The 19,997-nt window shown below is 41.5% G+C and overlaps 1 protein-coding gene across 1 annotated transcript in view; it reads left to right on the top strand.

Moving 5' to 3' along the window:
• The window catches only part of lrrtm2 (leucine rich repeat transmembrane neuronal 2), a 119,493-nt gene extending 109,172 nt beyond the window's left edge, over window positions 1-10,321 (top strand). The window contains exons 2-4 of the transcript XR_013888471.1: window positions 1,769-1,915; window positions 7,419-7,520; window positions 9,436-10,321. The gene's annotated coding sequence lies outside the window, so the exon portion shown is untranslated. The remainder of the gene's footprint in view (window positions 1-1,768; window positions 1,916-7,418; window positions 7,521-9,435) is intronic.
• Window positions 10,322-19,997: the final 9,676 nt, after the last annotated feature.

Here is a 19,997-nt window from a genome sequence, read left to right as displayed (position 1 = left end):
CTAAATGCAATAGAATGGATGAGTTAGTCCACTTTTCTGAGGATCCAGGGTGCATTGTAAAAGCAGCTTAGGAAAAATAATAGCAACAGCGCATGAGCATCACATGAAAGTAAAAAAGAAAGGCAGAGCTACAACTAGCCAAAATGAACACCAAAATAGAATTTCATTCATAGTCCATGAAACTCGTGCTAGTGCTGATTACTGCCAAAATGTCCAAAATGAGCTTCCGGGATTCAGTAAAGCCAACCTTGGGGAATCCTGGTTTTCTCAGCTACCAACTTTACTTATCTTGCAAATATTCTTTCTGCCTTCCACTAACTGCACAAAATTTATATTCTTTGAGGTGACAATGCGAGCGTAGCAATTATACCTAATTATAAAAGTAGCATTAGTAAATCAGTCTTCGAGTGTCCTGAGGGATTTCAATATTTAAGAAGTGAACAAGCTTACTGGACTGAAGGGGCAACCCACAAAAATCCCAAAGTGACAGATTTTGGAGCAGGGTAGGAATGGATGGCGTGCTACTGCTGACATTGCTGGCCTGATTTGGCTCAACTCCCAGGCAATCTGGGGATCATTATGCGTTGTATGCAATTATCATTGAACCACATACATCAACGCTAAGGATAGCAGGGCATAACATTTACAAAACACTGGCAAATATTGTCCTCTTAGTTGATTCCAAAATATGCTATTACTAAGGCAGCAAGAAAAATTAATTCTTATTATATGAAGTGATATTCAATCTTACATAATTTAGTAGCTTTGGATTGATGAGTTTTTTATTGATTCAGTTTGTATGAGCTATTTTATTCACAAGTGCAAGTAGTTGAAACTTACAGCTTCATTTGTCAAGTGTATTAGTCTTCTCCCTGGAAGGAATGACATGCCTGATACTGTTTAAAATTATCAAAGAAAACAACTGTTACTTTAATGGCCATCACATAAATCATGCAATGCTGTTCAGATTTGTAAGGTCAGATTGCCGATATCAATGGTCATATGCCCTGCATCCTCCAAATTGCCTACTTTTTGCTTGACTCAGCTGCGCTGAAAGTTGCCATGGCAAAAGGATAGATGCTGGTTAGTTACGGAACACAGTACACAACAATCGTATTTCCAGCAAAAAATCCAATTATCAGTGTCAGGATCTATTAGTGACGTCTTAACTGTCATGAATTTAGATCGAAAACATTAAATTTTTCACAGAAACACATGATTTTTGATAAGGTTAAAAGTTGATATGGGAATAACTGCATGGTGATAGCAGGGAATAGTGGAAATCTTGGAGCAAGTTGCTGTTACTTTTACTTTAGAATATGAACAATAGGAACAGGTGTAGGCCATATGGTCCCTTGAGCTTTCTCTGCCATTCAATAAGATGACAAACTCCACACCGACAGCCTCGGCTGACTGTCTATGTGGCGCTTGCACATTCTTCCCATGTCTGCGTGGATTTCGTCTGGGTGCTTTGGTTTCCTGTGACAGTCCAAAGATGTGTGGGTAGGTTGGTTAGCCGTGCTAAATTGACCCTCGTGTTAGGGGATTAACAGGGTAAGTATGTGGGATTATGGGAATAGGTCTTAGGTAGGATTGTGGTTGGTGAAGATTCAATTGGTTGAATGGCCTCCTTCTGCACTACAGAGATTCTATGATAACTGAACCTCTACCACTCTGGCAGCATCTGTAAGGAGAGAAAATAGCTGACGTTTAGAGTCCAAATGCCCTTTGTCAAAACTTTTTCCAGCATTTTCTCTTTTGGTTTCAGATTCCAGCATCCGCAGTAATTTGTTTCTATCTCTGCAACTCTGCCTATTTGCCCTACTTCCTTATCCCTTGATTCCTTCAATGTCCAAAAATTTGCTGATCTTCATCTTGAATATACAGAACAACTGAGCATTCACAGCTCTCTGAGGTAAGAATTTCAAAGATTCACAGTGGTCTGAGTGAATTAATTACTATTCTCACTCCTCATATAATGCTATGACTCCTAGTTCTATACTCCCCAATCAGGGAAAATTGCCTCTGAGCATCTATTCTGTCAAGCCCCTTAAGAATTGTATATGTTTCAATAGTTCACCTTCCCCTTATTTTACACTTTGCATATACTTTTCTATATTTTGTTCATTGGACTACAGTTTCATCACAAGAATTGAAACTTGGAAACTTCCATTGTAGCTGCTTTAAAGCAGCTTCAATAAGAACAAAACAGTACTTAATAAAGTCCTATCTATATATCTACAGCAAGATTTCCTTAATCTTACTCTAATCTTGCCCTGCAATAAAGATTAGCGTATTGTTACGACGCAGAAGTTGGTCCTTATTTGAGAAGCCATGCCCAATCCCCCAAAGTGGAATACCTTGCATCATAATCTGTTAAGTGTTTGGGAAGGTGTGAACTGTTCTTCATTAATGTTTAGAGGTTAATTAACAAAAATACCTAACACTCACAATTAACAATTTATTTATTTAACTAACAGGGAACTTTAAACAAGTAACGTACCGACTAAAAGAAGATTCTACTGGAATGCTGTTCAAATAAATACAATGTCTGTTCATTAACAAAGAATTTAGTCACTCTTAAAAAAAAAATACACAACCAGGCTTTGTGTCTTTGGGAACCTTCTGGAGTTCTTCTGTTGGTTCTGCAGTCTGTAACATCGTTAGATAGACGATGAGTTCTCTTAAGAGGATTGCCAGCTCTCCAGGCCTAGAGAGGGAAAGAAAACCGTTCTTTCCCTCTCTAGGCTTTGAGCAATGGCAGTCCTTCAGTTGAACTGCAGGCAGCCAGTTGATCTCCTCTTTATAACTGTGATAACCTATCAATTTTCCTACAGCAAGATTGGTCTGATGTTGTCAACAACAGCAAATTCAAATTTGATAGGTACCTGTTAGCTGAGTGCCTTCTTTAAACAGATAGGCTGGATTCAAAATTTAAAAACCTGCAAAGCATTTTACCAAGCCAACCCTGATGCTTGGTCTTTGCTGCGAATGTTGCAGCCTGTATGCACCTGCATTTTAAACGTCCAAGCACTGAACATAAAATCAGCTTTCAAAGGGACCACACTTCACAAACTCAACTTTGCAACAATGTAATTTGCTTTTCTAATTGCCAACTGGACCAAAATGTTAATTTTCTGTAATTCATGTTCAAGGAACCCCAAAATCATTCCAAATCCAAACATTTACTAGTCTCTCAAATTTATTCCGCATTTCGATTCTTCCTACTAAAGCTGGCATTTTCACATTTCGCCACATTATACTCAATTTGCCATCTACTGGCTCACTTACTTCATCTGTCCATACTTCCTTTTAGAAATTTATGCATCTGCCTCATAATTACTCCCCGGTTTAGGTTTGTATTATCATCAAGCTTGGGTACTTTACCCTAAGTCCCTTCATCTAATTCATTGAGTTGGATTGTAAATTTGTAAGCACTTAGTCACCAAGAATCTCTTTGCCAATCATCAGTTTGGGTTTGATCAAGACCATTCGCTACCAGAACTCATTACAGTTTTGGTCAAACATGGAAAAAATAGCTGAATTCCAGAGGTGAGATGAGACTGACTGCTTTTGACATCAAGGCAGCATTTGACTGAAGGAGGACACAGACAATAGAAGTTTGGATGACCTCAAGTTTATGGAGTGTAGATTCTGGGAGCCAGCCAGCAGTGTTGGAATAATCAAGTCCAACAAAGACATGGATGAGGGCTTCAACAGCTGTGCTGAAGATGAACTGTGATGGAGCAGAGCCAAATGATCTTTAGGAATGGAAAGAGTTTGTCTTAGTGGTGGCCCTGATATGTGTTCAATCATTCACCTTGAGACCAAATTTAACACCAATTTTGCCAATAGTCTAGTTCAGCCTCAAGCGCAGATAGGATAGCTATGGAATAGAGTTCATGGCGTAGACCATAGAAGGCTTTGATCTTCTCCATTTGGGGAAATTTCTGCTTTTCCCAGATTATGCTAGCTGCAATGATTGTCATAGAATCTCTACAGTGCAGAAGGAGGCCATTCGGCCTATTGAGTCTGCACTGACCACAATCCCACCCAGACCCTATTCCCGTAACCCCACATATTTATCCTGTTAATCCCTTGACATTAGGTCAATTTAGCATAGCCAATCAACCTTACCCGCACATCTTTGTGGGACTGTGGGAGGAAACCGGAGCACCCAGAGGAAACTCATGCAATCACGCAGAGAATGTGCAAACTTCTCACAGACATTGGCCCGAGGCCAGAATTGAACCCGGGTCCTGGCACTGTGAGGTAGCAGTGCTAAACACTGTGCCACCATGCAGCCCTGTGTTGGAAACTGTGACCTCAGTCATCAGATGAAAATGTTGTGCTCTACTGGTGCCCAGTGCATCCATCCCACCCTGATATACTAGCCTATAATGGAAAGTGCTAGTTTCTGTGCTGGTGCCTGTAACAATGATGTGAAGATGCCGGCATTGGACTGGGGTAAACACAGTAAGAAGTCTCACAACACCATATTAAAGTCCAACAGGTTTATTTGGTAGCTAGTGGCTTGTGCTACCAAATAAACCTGTTGGACTTTAACTTGGTGTTGTGAGGTCTGTAACAAAGGCAGACAGTGATGCAGTGCATGCTTCCTCACTCTCTTCCTACCCCTCCTCTGGGTTAGGGCAGGGGGTTGGGACGGGATGCCAACGTGGCTGATGCTCATCTTGAATTAGCTCTAGGGGTATGAAGTAGACCTTGGGGTTAAAGCTGGAATGATTAGTATGCAGTGCAAGTAGATGCTATAGTAGGTTATATGTGATGAAATCATGTGGAGCTTTTGAGATTGAGAATGGTTTTGGCTGATTCATGATCAGGAATAATTAATGTACCTGAAGAAAACTCAGTCAATATGCCCCCTGTTTTGCTTCTGGTCATAGCATTGCCCATATCCTTCATGGGGTCATGGCCAACTTTACTTCCTTTAGGAGAATCCCTTAGGAGAGTACTTGACACAAACCAGTTGCTGCCACCTTCTGTGTGCTATCTTTTCATGGAAGTGAAAGAATAGTGATTACGAGTGAGCTTATTGATAGGTGTATTTGACTGTGTGATGTTCCACATTTGAAAACCTGTGAGGTGCGTCTAAACTATGAACGGTGTACGTGAAGGATGCAATAGGGTAGGCATGTTTGTGTCAGTGTATAATTAGTTGGTAAGTGAAGTGTGTTGAGATTGTGGAGCTGATGGTGCAGTTATTTAGAAATATGTTTGCGATGGAGTCTTGACTACTTATAGAATCCCTACAGCACAGAAGAAAGTCCAAAGGAAAATACAGCACAGGAACAGGCCCTTCAGCCCTCCAAGCCTGCACTGACCAGGCTGCTCAATTGAACTAATGCTCACTATACTCCAGGGAGCATACCCCTCTATTCCTATCCTATTCATGTATTTGTCAATACGACCCTTAAAAGTCACTACATATCTGCTTCCATTAACTCCCCTGGCAGCGAGTTCCAGGCACCCACCCTTTCTGTACTTGCCTCATATATTTCCTTTAAACCTAGCCCCTCACAGCTTAAACTTATGCCTCCTAGTAATTGACTCCTCCACCCTGGAAAAAAAGCTTCTGATTATCTACTCTGCCCATGCCCCATATAATCTTGTAGAATTCTATCAGGTCGCCCCTCAACCTCCGTCATTCCAGTGAGAACAAAGCAAGTTTCTCCAACCTCTCCTCATAGCTAATGCCAGACAACATACCGGTAAATCTTTTCTGTTCCCTCTCCAAAGCCTCCACATCTTTCTGGTAGTGTGGCAGCCAGAACTGAACGCAATATTCCAAGTGCGGCTTAACTACGGTTCTATAAAGCTGCAACGTGACTTGCCAATTTTTAAACTCAGTGCCCCGGCTGATGAAGACAAGCATGCCACATGCCTTCTTGAGTACCTTCTCCACTTGCATTGCCACTTTCAGTGAGTGACTTGTGTACTGTACAGCCAGATCCCTCTGCCTATCAATATTCTTAAGAGTTCTGCCCTTTACTGTATATTTACCAACTGTATTAGAACTTCCAAAATTAATTACCTCACATTTGTCTGGATTAAACTCCATCTGCCACTTCTTCGCCCAAGCTTCCAACTGATCTATATCCTCTGACGGCCCTCATCCTTATCTGCAAATCCACCGATCTTTGTGTCATCCACAAACTTGATAATTAAAACAGTTACATTTTCCTCCAAATCATTTATAAAATTACAAATAGCCACTCGCCCCACAACAACAATCCTTCCCAAGCTCCACACCTTTAACGCCACATATCCATGTACTTACCCTACTAATCACTCTAAAACCAGGGGGCAATTTAGCATGGCCAATCAACCAAACCTGCACATCTTTGGATTGTGGCAGGAAGCCAGTGCACCCAGAGGAAATCCACGCAGACATAGGGAGAATTTGTAAACTCCACACACAAACTCATCCAAGGAATTGAACCCAGGTCCCTGGTGCTGTGTGACAGCAGAGCTACCGACTGTGCCATGGTGTTGCCCTTAAAAATTAACCAACCATCAAAAAGACACCTGCATTTAAATTGGGTACTGTTTGATCTGCAATTAAATGCCCAACCATTGAGCCAAACCCCCTCCAGGCAAGTCATTAAATTTCTTGAGGCACGAAAACCATATCTTGTGCTAGAGAAATCTCCTCTCTCATGTTTTGTAAGTAGCCTTTGTGGCCTCCTGCTGCTCACCTCTCTACCTTCTTTGATTTCATTTGATTTATTATTGTCACATGTATTAACATAGAGTGAAAAGTATTGTTTCTTGTGCGCTATACAGACAAAACATGCTGTTCATAGAGAAGAAAATGAGAGAGTGCAGAAAGTAGTGTTACAGTCATAGTTAGAGTGCAGAGAAAGATCAATTTAATGCAAGGTAAGTCCATTCAGAAGTCTGACAGCAGCAGGGAAGAAGCTGTTCTTGAGTCATTTGGTATGTGACCTCATATCAGGGAACTTGAGTCCTCTCTCCATCCAGGTTCTTGAGACATCATGACTTCTCTGTTGGCTTCTTTCATGTTGACTTCTCTCCCACTCAGCACACTCTATACGTACAGTGGCAATGAGGAAGTGCAGGTTATATATATATAAAGTTCAAGGTAATTTGCATCTAATAAGTGTATGAGTGATGAACCTTTAGAAACTCCAGGATTGCATGCTAAATTCACAATTTCAAGCAACCATTTATTATTGTCTCAACATTCATTTGGTGCCTGTTTTAATCCTTTGGGAAAAATAACCCTTCCATTTCTACAGTGTTGGTAATTTATATGTATTGGACCTGCCTCAGCACTCGGCGTTCCTGTTGCAGTTGATTCACTGATGTCAAGTAGAGTGAATGAAAGAATTGAAGTGTCACTAACATGTCAATCAACTGCTCTTTGTGTACAGACACATCACTTCTAGAAAGTATCTCCTCCTCTTTGGGAGCATCTGAAAGATTTTGGAATGAACCAGCTTTGGAATTACTCTTTTATTGTTGCCTGAACACATGTAAGTGAATTGAAGGTGGCCTTGGAGTTTGGATTTCAAAGTCTTTGTAATATTTGTGAGAAATGGCGTCATGCCCAATAATGAGGTTTGCACTGCAGACACCATCATTGTTGCCAGATCTTAATAAAAGAGAAAAAAATGCTCCATAACATTTCTGGTGGGAAAAAGTAAGTATGTCCTGATGTTTGTTTTCCCCATTCTCCCAAGATTACTTTCCAATCAATGCCTACATACAAGGAAACAATTAACTATTGAATAACATACTGTTGTCCTACCAGCTTCTATTTCAAAATATGCTAAGGTTTTAATCTCCCAAAACTCGATTTTGGGCATAGCACATTAAGCCTCTACCCTGTACCACATGGAGAATTCTTGTCACCATTACTCCTTCGTTACCAGTACATAGTGCTATTTCATGTGCTTCTTTATCAAGCTATCGATTTGTACCCTTGTTCTGTGACGAGAATAGATTATGAAGTACTTCAGCACATTTATCTAGTTGGGTATTGTTTCAAGCACAGTAATGACCAACATGTTCTGCAATTTTTCAAATCTTCACTCTCCCAGTATCTTTTGAACTCTTCATCCTGAACAATTCAGCTATAGCTTCTTCACATAGAACAGTGACAACATTTTTGCTGTCACCATTGCTTAAAATGTAATTAATTACAATTTCTATAACAAAACTGTCAATATTTGTTGTAAGAATTTTTCCATCATTAGTTTTGCTAAAAATGATATTTTAAAAGCTAATTTGAAATTAAAACTACGAACATCAAAACTTTAAAAAAACAGAATTTGCTGAAATACAAACCAGATAAAGAAAATATTACATATCTTACTTATTTTAGTAATAGAATTCCATGATATTATTCATGCATAATGCAGAAGGTGGCCATTTGGTCCATCAAGCCTACACTGACAACAATGCCACCCAGGTCCTATCCCTGCTAATCCTCTGACCGTAAGGGGCAATTTATCAATGCCAATCAATCTAACCTGCATATCTTTGGAATGTGGGAGCACCTGAAGGAAACCCACACAGACTTAGGGAGAATGTGCAAACTCGACTCAGTCACCTGAGTTCAGAATTGAACCCGGATCCGTGACACTATGGGGCAGCAGTGCTAACCATTGTGCCACCATTCACCCAATGGGCTGATATGAAGTATGAATTGTTCTTACCACTGCACCCAAAACGTAAGTTTCCTTTTGACTGAACCAGTGTCACACATTCCTTATTTGGACATCCAATTGTGTGATGCTGCTAGGTGACGTTGCAATCAGGCCTCCCATTTTTGAGCTGCCTGTTATGCAGTCTTGTTTGCAATTGCACATTTTTAACTACTTAATAGACCGTCCAAAGCTCTGGCTCTCCAGATTTTTGATAATATTTAAAGACTTCATCCACCAGCTTGTTTTCTTTTCAGATAAATTTTAATTTCCATCCTTTTACAGTTTAAAAAAAATGAAATGTTATGCTTCCTGCTTTTAATCTCTCGCCTCCTCTCCATAATGATTAAACTGATTCCAGTTTGTTCCCAGTGGATTCCACATCATCTACACTCAACCTCCCAGCTGCCCTTTCTAAATTTTTGTTCAATAGATTATACATTTTAACTTAATTTTAAAGTAAATAAAACATAAATAACATTCACTGCTCCTGTATCATAATAGCAATCCCCTGACTCATGATATGATTGCCAAGATATATCTTTAGACTTCTCATCCACAGCAACCATTTGTTTCCTCCACCCTCTCTCCTCCCCTCAAAACATTGCTACCTCACCCACATAATCTGCTGCCTGTCTTTATGGCTTTAATTACCTAATTGCCACTGAGTACATATTTATATTGCTCTGAGTCTGGCCAAGCTGCCCACACTGATACTTTGACTTCTTGTTTGTAATTGAAGGTGCTGCTACTAACCAGGACTCATCTTGTGAAATACAACAGCTGATCAACCATACTTACTTACAAATTTACTCAAGTAGCATATCACAAGTTGCTCAGTCTGCTAATATTAAAAGAGACAGACCTAATATAGAACAAAGTGCTGGAAAAAACTCAGCAGGTCTGGCAGCATCTGTGCAGTGAAAAACCAGGGTAACATTTTGAGTCCAATATAACTTCCTTCAGAACTCTGGCCTTGTCAGCACAATATTTGTGATACTGTTTATGTATTATTCTACAAAATTTGCTCAAGATATTTTTCTTCCCTTTTCAAGATATCTTCATAGTTATTTACAATTTGAATAGAATCATAGAACGGTTACAACACAGGAGGCCATCAACCCATCAAACCTATACTGGCTCTCTGCAAAGTCAATTTTGCTGGTCTCACTCCCACATCCTTGCTTTGCAGATCTGCAATTTTTTTTTCCCTTCAGGAGCTTTTCCAAATCCTTTCTGAGTCTGTGAAACACCTGTGTTTTCTACTCTGTCAGCTCAGATCAAAAAAGGTAATGTTTCATACAACTATTTGATTGACCGATTTTTATTTGAAGTTTTAAAGATTAGTTTTCTTAATATATTTGCTTTTTTGTCATTTTTGGCTATATACCGTCCTGCATGATGAAGGAGAATGTCAACTTCTATGTGCAAGCAAGTTATTTAAATGATTTCATTGGTTCGCCTGCCCAGTCATGTTTTGAGTAATCAGAATAGTTCAATCAACTGTGGTTTGGTCTTTTTCCATGAATATGGTATTTGAGCCAATCAAGTGCAGATGTGGCATACACGTACACATGAAATTGTCAAATGTGGTGTATGTTTCTCATATTATATCTTCATGATATTGTTTCCTGCAAATAAAGCTAAATATTTTAAAAATTCTGACTTTGTGATGTAATTCCACTGAGGTTTAACTTATTGCAGCAATATTATGAAAAAGACAAGTAAGAGGTAAAATAAAGAAAAATGTTAGAAAGAGAAAAGGTGTCAGCTCTGTTGCAGTACAGGAATTAGCTGGCTATCAAGTGAGACTCTATGCAGACAAGGTTGCACGTGAGCACAGAACTCCTTTGTTTAAGACAACGAACCAAAGACCAAACTGTGTGCTTCAGTTGAGATGGAACTCCTCAATCATTGAAGAAGAGCAGGATATGCTCTTTGTGTTATAACCTGAGTCGTTTTTTGGACTATTCTGGATCAGGCTACAACCCCAATTATATATGAAGTTCACCTACCTGCGCAACCTTATCAGAGAAAGCCAATTCACTGGCCACTTCCAGGAGCCCCATCCGATTAAGGACAGCAGGTAGACAGAGTATGTAGTTGGAAGGCCAATTTTTATTGACAGCTTTATCAGGGGAGTTGGGGTAGGAAGGCCAGCTCATTATGGAAGCACTCTCTGAAGAGTTCAACAAAAGACCAAAATAAGAGTGGCCACTAGTGTCAAGGCCTCAACCTGATAGAACATAGAACATTACAGCGCAGAACAGGCCCTTCAGCCCACGATGTTGCGCCGACCAATTAAGAGAAAAGCAATGACCTTCTAACCTAAACCAATCCCTTTCCATCCATAAACCTATCCATGGACCTCTTAAATGCCCCCAAACTAGGCGCATCTACAACTGCAGCAGGCAGGGCATTCCATTCCCCCACCACCCTCTGGGTAAAGAACCTACCTCTGACATCCGTCCTATAACTACCACCCCTTAATTTAAAGCTATGTCCCCTCATGCTAGCTTTCTCCATCTGAGGAAAAAGGCTATCACTGTCCACCCTACCTAAACCTCTAATCATCTTGTATGTTTCAATAAAGTCTCCTCTTAGCCGCCTTCTTTCCAACGAAAACAACCCCAAATCCCTCAGTCTCTCCTCATAGGACCTTCCCTCCATACCAGGCAACATCCTGGTAAACCTCCTCTGCACCCTCTCCAATGCTTCCACATCCTTCCTATAATGTGGGGACCAGAACTGTACACAATACTCCAAGTGCGGCCGCACCAGAGTTTTGTACAGTTGCAACATGACGCTGCGGCTCCTAAATTCAATCCCCCTACCAATAAACGCCAAGACACCGTATGCCTTCCTAACAACCTTATCGACTTGATTTCCAACTTTCAGGGATCTATGCACATATACACCTAGATCCCTCCGTTCGTCAACACTATCCAGAGTCCTACCGTTAGCCCTATACTCTACACATCTGTTATTCCTGCCAAAGTGAATTACCTCACACTTTTCCGCATTAAACTCCATCCGCCACCTCTCGGCCCAGCTCTGCAACTTGTCCAAGTCTCTCTGTAAACTATGATACCCCTCTTCACTAATTACCACTCCTCCGACTTTGGTGTCATCAGCAAATTTACTAATCCATCCTTCTATACCCTCATCCAGATCATTTATAAAAATTACAAACAGCAGTGGCCCTAAAACAGATCCCTGAGGCACACCACTTGTAACCGAACTCCATGACGAATACTTTCCATCAACCACCACCCTCTGTCTTCTATCAGCTAGCCAAATCCTGATCCAATTAACTAAATCACCGTCAATCCCATACATCTGCATTTTCTGCAGAAGCCTTCCATGGTGAACCTTATCAAACGCCTTACTAAAGTCCATATATACCACGTCAACTGCCTTACCCCCATCCACCTCTTTGGTCACTTTTTCAAAAACCTCAATAAGGTTAGTAAGGCACGACCTACCCTTCACAAAACCGTGCTGACTATCTCCAATCAATTCATTACTCTCTAAATAACTATAAATCCTATCCCTAATAATTTTTTCTAATGCTTTACCCACAACAGAAGTAAGACTCACCGGTCTATAATTCCCCATCTGCAAACTTACTGACCCTACCCACCCTCCCCCCACAGTCATCATATGTCATTTATATAAATGATGAATAATAGGGGGCCCAACACAGATTCCTGTGGTCCACCACTGGCTTCCAGTCACTAAAGTAGCTTCTGTCTCTTCCCTCTGTCTCCTATTGCTAAGCCAATTATGAATTCACCTTATCAGATCACCCTGAATCCCATGTGCATTTGCCTTCTTAATAAGAATCCCATATGGGACTGTCAAAGGCTTTGTTGAATTCTATGTAAACTACATCAACCACACTACCCTCCTCTACACACTTGGTGCTATGCTCAAAAATTCAATCAAATTAGTTAGACATGACGTCTCTCTGACAAAACCGTGCTGACTATCCCTGATCAAATCTTGCCTCTCCAAATGGAGATAGATTCTCTCCTTCAGAGTGAGTGGAAGCGAGTCCCGTGTCCCCTCCGCTCCCCGTGGCAGCGAGCCCCGCGTCCCCTCCGCTCCCCGTGGCAGTGAGCCCCGCGTCCCCTCCGCTCCCCGTGGCAGTGAGCCCCGCGTCCCCTCCGCTCCCCGGGGCAGCGAGCCCCGCGTCCCCTCCGCTCCCCGTGGGAGCGAGTCCCGCGTCCCCCCCCGCTCCCCGTGGGAGCGAGTCCCACATTCTCCCCGCTCCCTGTGGGAGCAAGTCCCACATTTGCTAGGGGATGCCTTCCACCAGCCACCTGCTGGGCTTTGACCTCAAAATTCACTGTCAGGAAGATCCTAGTGACTCCGCTCTTTTTCACCTATATGGGTATTTAGCTGCCATTAATTGATTATCAGTCACTACTGGATGGGTAGCCAGTTCTGGTATGACCCTTTCCCCAGCAGGGTTGCTTAGAGGTGGGATTTTGTTGGGTGGAGAAATGAACATGAGATTTTCTGAAATGGGCTGATAAAATTCTGCCATGGTCTATGAAGTGATAAGATGTTTCCAAGACTTTATAAGGTGCAATATAGATCCTTGTCTCTCAAGCAACATTAAAGTGGCACGGTGGCTCAGTGGTAAGCATTGCTGCCTCACAGCGCCAGGGACCCAGGTTCGATTCCTGGCTTGGGTCACTGTCAGTGTGGGTTTCCTCCAGGTGCTCTGATATCCTCCTACAGTCGAAAGATGTGTGGGTTAGGTGGATTGGTCAAGTTAAATTGCCCCTTAGTATCAGGAGAACTAGCTAGGATTAATGCATGGGGTTATGGGGCGAGAGCCTAGGTAGGATTGTGGTCAGTGCGGACTCGATAGGCTGAATGACCTCCTTTTGCAGATGGGCGGCACAGTTAGCACTGCTGCCTCATAGCACCAGGGACCGAGGTTCAATTCCAGCCTTGGGTCACTGTCTGTATGAAGTTTGCACGTTCTCCCCGTGTCTGCATGGGTTTCCTCCAGGTGCTCTGGTTTCCGCCCACACTCCAAAGATGTGCAAATTAGGTTGTTTGGCTAGGCTAAATTGACCCTTAGTGTCAGGGGGATTAGTAGGGTAAATCTGAGGGGGTTTGGGAATAGGACCTGGGTGGGATTATGGTCAATGCAGGCTCGATGGGTCAAATGGCCTCCTTCTGCACTGTAGGGATTCTATGTTTTTTTCTATGATCTAAGCTTGACAGCAATGTATCATAGTCTACAGGTACTGTGGTATAACTGCTTATTAGGCTATTTTTCAATAAGACAGCTTTCTACTTTTTTTCTACAAAAAAACCTAGATGACAATTTGTTGCAATTATACATTATTCGAGCATAGAACATTACAGTGCTGTATAGGCCCTTTGGCCCTCGATGGTTCCACCGGTTGGTGGAACCAATCTAATGACCCTCTAACCTAAACTATTCCAATGTTATCCATATGCCTATCCACTGACCATTTGAACGCCCTTAAAGTTGGCGAGTCCACAACTGCTGCAGGCAGGGCATTCCACGCCCTTACTACCCTCTGAGTAAAGAACCTACCTCTGACATCCATCCTATAATTACCACCCCTCAATTTAAAGCTATGGCCCCTCATGTTAGCCACCACCATCTGAGGAAAAAGGCTCTCACTGTCCACCCTATCTAACCCTCTGATCATCATGTATGCCTCAATTAGGTCATCTCTTAACCTTCTCTCTAACGAAAATAACCTCAAGTCCCTCAGCCTTTCCTCATAAGACCTTCCCACCATACCAGGCAACATCCTGGTAAACCTCCTCTGCACCCTTTCCAATGCCTCCACATCTTTCTTATAATGCGGCGACCAGAATTGTATGCAATACTCCAAGTGCGGATGCACCAGAGTTTTGTACAGTTGCAACATGACCTCAAGGCTCCGAAATTCAAACCCTCTACTAATAAAAGCTAACACACCGTATGCCTTCTTAACAACCTTACCAACCTGGGTGCCAAGTTTCAGGGATCTATGCACATGTACACCGAGATCTCTCTGCTCATCGACACTACCAAGAGTCCTTCCATTAGCCCTATATTCTGTAATCCTGTTACTCTTACCAAAGTGAATCACCTCACACTTGTCTGCATTAAACTCCATTTGCCACCTCTCAGCCCAGCTCTGCAGCTTATCTATGTCCCTCTGCAAACTGTAACATCCATCCTCACTGTCTATAACTCCTCCGATTTTGGTGTCATCAGCAAATTTACTAACCCATCCTTCTACACCCTCATCTAGGTAATTTATAAAAATGACGAACAGCAGTGGCCCCAAAACAGATCCCTGCAGTACACCACTTGTAACTGAACTCCAGGTTGAATATTTCCCATCAACCACCACCCTCTGTCTTCCATCAGCTGGCCAATTCCTGATCCAAACTGCTAAATCACCCTCAATCCCATGCATCTTCATTTTCTGCAGTAGCCTACCATGGGGAACCTTATCAAACGCTTTGCTAAAATCCATATACACCAGGTCAACTGCATTGGAATTACTGGGCATAGTTAGGTAATACATTATGCTAAGTGATATGAATTTGCAATTATCTTTATTTCCAGTTTCTAAATTAAGAAACTGAAATAAAGAGTTAAGACCCCAAGTGTAGCGTACCATCAGGGTCCACTGATCTAGAAGCTAGGTATATTCAACCAGAACATTGTATCCAAAGATGGTAGTATTCTCAGTACCAACAAAGTAGTAAATGCTTTTTAAACACCAGCAAACAAATTGGACCAGATACTGACTTACACATTGGTTGGAATCTTGTTATCACTGGTGGAGAGCTTGGAGATGGGATGGGGGCATACCAGAACCTTGCCACCTTCTGGCCTCTACCAGAATTGTGATCTGGATGGGAAAGCCCATTGCTGACCTTAAATCATGCATCCTCCCTCCCTCTCCCTCTTTCTTGCCCCCCTCCACCTTAATTAAGCTGTGAAAGAGGCAGCAGCTCCCAGGAGTCAGACTTTCACCCAGGGAAAGCCCCACTGCTGACCTTGACACTGTCTGATTGGCATTGTGTTCAACAGACCTTCATGATAAGAGGCAGTTAAAGTTTCTCACTGGCTCTCCAGCTAGTAGGTAAGATATACAATGCTTCAGTTGGATTTCGACCACTATCTGAAACTTCAAATGTTCCAAAACAGAAAAACACTATTAAAAGGTAGTCATGAAGCTTGGTGTGACAGCTAAGCACTCAATAACAGAGAACATCTTTCAGTATGTTGATGATAAGTTTGAATTTAAAGCACTGTTATGAACTGAGATGTAGCAAAAATATTTTCCAAGATTCAGTGTCATCAGCTGCTACTTTTAGTGTAATATTTCTACAGATAGGTATACTTGCAAAATACTGTAACCCAGAAAGTTAACAGTTACATCGCTTATGCTGTTGTCTATGCTTCTTCATTCTCCCAAAGTGCTTGATAAGATAAAGCTGACATAGATGAGTCAGCTGTTTCATTTCACAATACAATGAACATATAAGCCTGAATTTTAACCTGCCCCACCCTCCATCCCTCTGACCTCAGCGGGTTTCAGGTCAGAAGAAGGAACATAAAATTGGATGGACGGGATTCCCTCTGGGATCACACCCACCCTGACCCAAATGTAATTTCATGGTAAGGCATACAAGGCTTTGGATAGGAAACTTGCCCATACCCTGCTTGTAAGTGGTCGCTTAAGAATCACTCTGGAACACTTGGATAACAAACACACCTATTCAGCCACTAATTTATTGATTACAGCTCAACCTTCAACACCATTATTCCTACAAAACTCATCTCCAAACGCCTTGACCTAGGGATCGGCTCCTTCCTCTGTGATTGGATCTTGACTTTCTAAACCATAGACACAATCAGTAAGAACATCTCTTCCATGATTATCTCAACACCGGTGCCCCACAATGCTGTGTCCTCAGCCACTTACTATCCTACTTATACACCTATGACTGTGTGGCCAAATTTCCTTCCAACTCAATTTTCAAGTTTGCTGATGACACCACCGTAGTGGGTAGGATCTAAAAAATGATGAGACGAAGTACAGGAATGAGATAGAGAATCTGGTGAACTGATGAGACGATAATAATCTCCCTTAATGTCAGCAAAATGAAGGAGATAGTCTCAACTTCAGGAAAAGAGTATTGGAGGACATGCCCCTCCAATGGTGGGAATGAAGTGGAAATGGTCAAGAGGTTAGGTTTCCTGTCCTGGTCCCCCCATGCTGATGTTATAGTTAAGAAAGCCTAAAATCCGTCTACTTCCTCAGGAGGCTAAGGAAATTTGGCCTGTCCACTATAACTCTCACCAACTTTTACAGATGCATCATAGAAAGCATACTTTCTGGTTGTATAACAGCTTGGTATGGCTGCTGCTCTGTCCAAGCCTGCAAGAAAGGATCATAAACATCCATCACGCAAACCAGCCTCCCATCCATTGATTCTGTCTACACTTCCTGCTGCCTCAAAAAGCAGCCAGCATAATCAAGGACACGACGCACCCCAGAGATACTTTCACCTGTCGGGACAAATATATAAAAGTCTGAGGTCACGTATCACTGACTCATGAACAGCTTCTTCCTTGCCGTCATCAGACTTTTGAACAGACTATCTCATATTAAGTTGACCTTACTCTACACCCTAGGAATGAATATAACACAACATTCTGCACCCTTGCCTTTTCTTCTCTGTACAGTATGCTTTTGTATGCAAGAAAGAATACTTTTCACTGTATACTAATACATGTGACTAATCAATCAAATCATTAATTTTTTAGGCTGATTGGCACCAATTGGATCAAGGAGCCAAATAGAAAAGGTTAACTTTCTCAATCTTGGGCACGAAGGTGTATGTCAGGGAGGGATGTTTCTCAATCTGAAGGCTTCGTCAAATCTGGGGCACCTCTTCTCAGGGAACTGGGAACCCCTGACACCTGAAATGTGGTACGATGAGTTAAGCTCAGATACGGTACTGCAGTACATTTTCTGGCCACTATAGCGCCGTGCCTGACAAGCTGCAGAGCTTTTGACCAATTTTGACAAACAGCTAAGGCAAGACTTGCACCCAAGGGCAAGATGAAGTCCCAACTTCTGCCAATCAATGGACTGTTGAGCATAAAATGGCAGTGGGTGGTCGGAGTTGATCAGGTTGTGTTCCCATTGATTCTCAGGATGGCTGGTACCAAGCACTTACATCCTGAAAATTCAAGCCGTAGAATAGCACTTATGTGCAGATTTACTTAATGTAAACAATACAACATAAAAGCATTAAGTTACAAAATGAAGAACACACCAGTTTTCTCCATACCTGGGAATTATATTACTTGTCTTGAATAAAGTGACTTCTAAATGTGCCTCAAGTATTTCTGATCTTAGTCCAAGTGAAGACCTCATAGTTTCATCTTTATTCCCAGGCAACATTTCACTTTAAAATCCTTTCTTCCTGTCTGTGTCTCTAAATTTGTTCTTCCACCTTGTTGTTCACCACTACAATAAACAGGTTAAAGTTTTCTAATTCAGTGATTGTCAGGTGTTTCTCAATTGTCAGGACAAGCTAATAAATTCCTTATTATTTACAATCTATAAGAAACCAGGATCAAAATTAGCTTAATGCTACATAGTTGTTTGATTTGCCTTTTGTACTCCTTTGAGTAGTATTTCTCTTTATCAGCTACTTGATTGCTTTGTTTGAACACCATAGGTTTGTCACAAAGGGAATATTCACTCTGTTCATTCTTAGAGCAGACTTGGATTTTAGTTTTCTGGGACTCTGCCATGGTGTTACTGAATTTGACATTGCAAAAATGGAACTTATTTTCACTTGTTTCACAATTTCAGCCACGTCGTTTTTCAACAATCTCAATGGTTCTCAGTATGTTTGAAGCATTCATTGCTTTATCTTCTAGTTTCTTGATCTTCAGCATCAAATTTACATTTTCTGATCTTATTTCTGTCTCTCTTTTTCGGTCTGCGGCAGAGCTTTGCCTTTGTCCTTCTTTTTGGTTTCACTGTTAGCCAGGTCACTCGCTGGCAAAGTCTTCACTTGTTTCAGTTCTGTAATCATATTATTTATGGTTCCAATATCCACTCACAGCTTGGAAAGTTCCTTTTTAATGGAAAGGTTTTTTTTCTTTCAATGCTTCCTCTTTTCCATTCAACTGGTTCTTCAACTCTTTGATTTCTTTCTTGTTTTCTTCAATGCTGATTTATCTCTGCCAATCAGTTGTTTGATTTGTTCAGAATTACATTAAAATTATTTCACTGGTCTTCGTGATTTTTTAGAGAAATAAACTTTGATCTAAGGGATCTTTGTTTGACATAAAGGTTCTTCAAAAGGTTTTCCTTTTCTTTATGAAGCTCATTTGCTTTGCCTTGAGTTTTCTTGTAATTCAACAGTCTCCTTAGGTTTCTTCTGCTATCCTTTTGTTCTGTTGTTCGTGACGGTCTCCGTTTCTTTATGTTGCTGAAGGGTTATGTACTCATTTTGCATTTGATCTTGAGGAGCAATTAGCTGTTCGTTCAACAATTCATTTTCTTATCCATCTCATATCAGGTATAACTATGCTTCAGTGCATTGCTTTGTTGCTACTGATAGTCCCATTGCTGCTTTTACTGAAGTAGAATTTAACTTTTTTTTTGCTCCTCATGTTCATCAGGGCTACATTTTGATTCTTTAGAGTCTTTCAGAACAGTGACTTCTCTGGTTACCTTTTCTGCCTGCTATTATGCTTGGTTATATTTCTGGTTGAGTTCTTTGAACTTAGTTCTAATATGAATATTTTTCTGTGGAATTGATTAATTTATCTCAGATAGTTTTCCTTCATTTGCAGTCGGCTGCTTGCTCTATACTGCCACCTGCTATTGTAGTTTAGGTAATAAGAACATAAGAACATAAGAAATAGGAGCAGGAGTAGGCCATCTAGCCCTTCGAGCCTGCCCCGCCATTCAATAAGATCATGGCTGATCTGTCGTGCCTCAGTCCCACATTCCCGCCCTCTCCCCATAACCCTTAATCCCCTTGCTTATCAAAAACCCATCAGCCCGCGTCTTAAAAATGTTTAGCGAGGCAGCCTCCACCACTTCAATGGGCAGAGAATTCCAGAAATTCACCACCCTTTGAGTGAAGAAGTTCCTCCTCAACTCCATTCTAAACCGCCCCCCCCCCTTTATCTTGAGGCTGTGCCCCCTAGTCCTACTATCCTTTCTGAGCGGGAAGAGTCTCTCCACCTCTATCCTATCCATCCCATTCATC

This window comes from Carcharhinus amblyrhynchos, chromosome 13, assembly GCF_965287045.1.
Source record: "Carcharhinus amblyrhynchos chromosome 13, sCarAmb.v2.hapA, whole genome shotgun sequence".
NCBI classification, from domain to species: Eukaryota; Metazoa; Chordata; class Chondrichthyes; order Carcharhiniformes; family Carcharhinidae; genus Carcharhinus; species Carcharhinus amblyrhynchos.
The sequence above is the reverse complement of the archived record's forward strand: the minus strand, read 5'-3'. Positions and strand labels throughout refer to the sequence as shown.